The sequence below is a fragment of the Arachis ipaensis genome, chromosome B01, assembly GCF_000816755.2.
Source record: "Arachis ipaensis cultivar K30076 chromosome B01, Araip1.1, whole genome shotgun sequence".
Taxonomy (NCBI): Eukaryota; Viridiplantae; Streptophyta; class Magnoliopsida; order Fabales; family Fabaceae; genus Arachis; species Arachis ipaensis.
This window is the reverse complement of record NC_029785.2, coordinates 119364410-119365822: the sequence shown is the minus strand read 5'-3', so window position 1 is coordinate 119365822 and position 1413 is coordinate 119364410.

The following is a 1413-nucleotide window of genomic DNA, read 5'->3' as shown; positions in this document are numbered from 1 at the left end:
CCGTGACAGTTTGGTACACTCTTTTTAAAACCTTTTTCATAAATAATATTTTCTCTATTAAATTTTGTGCCAAACTTTAAGTTTGGTGTTTTCTTGTTGAGTTTTCAAAAAAAAAAAAATTTCGAAAATTTATTTTGGTTTTCTAAAAAATTTTAAGTTTGGTGTTCTTCCTTCATGTTCTTGTGTTCTTGTGAGTCTTCAAAGTGTTCTTGAGTTTTCCTTGTGTCTTGATCTTAAAATTTTTAAGTTTGGTGTTCCTTGGTGTTTTCCCTCCAAAATTTTCGAAAATAAGGAGCATTAGATCTAAAAATTTTAAATCTTGTGCTATCTTATTGTTTTTCTCTTTCCTCTTAAAAATCAAAAATATCTTTTCTCTCTATTTTAAAAACAATTTTTCGAAATATATTTCTAAAAATTCAGATTTTTTATTTCAAAATTTAAAACTTTTTTTTTAAAAAAAAAAATCATCATATCCTTTTCAAAACTTCCTAACCACTTCCTCTCTCCTCACTTTTTCGAAAATCTTTTACTCATTTTTATTTATTTTATTTTGATTTATTTTATTTTTGAAATAAATTAATGACTCTTTGGTAGAAGAGATCAACATGGCTGAGAGTCTCGAATCAGAGTTGGAAGACATCTTTAAAGATGTTCAGCCTGATTTGGAGGATTCAGGGGACATGAAAGAGCCTCTGAACTTTCTTCTGAAAGAGGAAAAACCTCCTAAACCCGAGCTCAAACCATTACCACCATCCTTGAAATATGCATTTCTGGGAGAAGGTGACACTTTTCCAGTGATCATAAGCTCTGCTTTAAATTCATAGGAAGAGGAAGCACTTATTCAAGTGCTAAGGACACACAAGAAAGCTCTTGGGTGGTCCATAGGTGACCGTAAGGGCATAAGCCCAGCTAGATGCATGCACAAAATCTTATTGGAGGATAATGCCAAACCAGTGGTTCAACCACAGAGGCGGCTAAATCCAGCCATGAAAGAAGTGGTGCAGAAAGAGGTCACCAAATTACTGGAGGCTGGGATTATTTATCCTATTTCTGATAGCCCCTGGGTGAGCCCTGTTCAAGTTGTCCCAAAAAAGGGAGGCATGACAGTGATTCATAATGAAGAAAATGAACTGGTTCCTACAAGAACAGTTACGGGGTGGCGCATGTGTATTGACTACAGAAGGCTCAATACAGCCACCAGAAAGGATAATTTTCCTTTGCCATTCATAGACCAGATGCTAGAAAGACTAGCAGGTCATGATTATTACTGCTTTTTGGATGGCTACTCAGGTTATAACCAGATTGCAGTAGATCCCCAGGATCAAGAGAAAACAGCATTCACATGTCCATCTAGAGTGTTTGCTTATAGAAGGATGCCATTTGGGCTATGTAATGCGCCTGCAACCTTCCAGA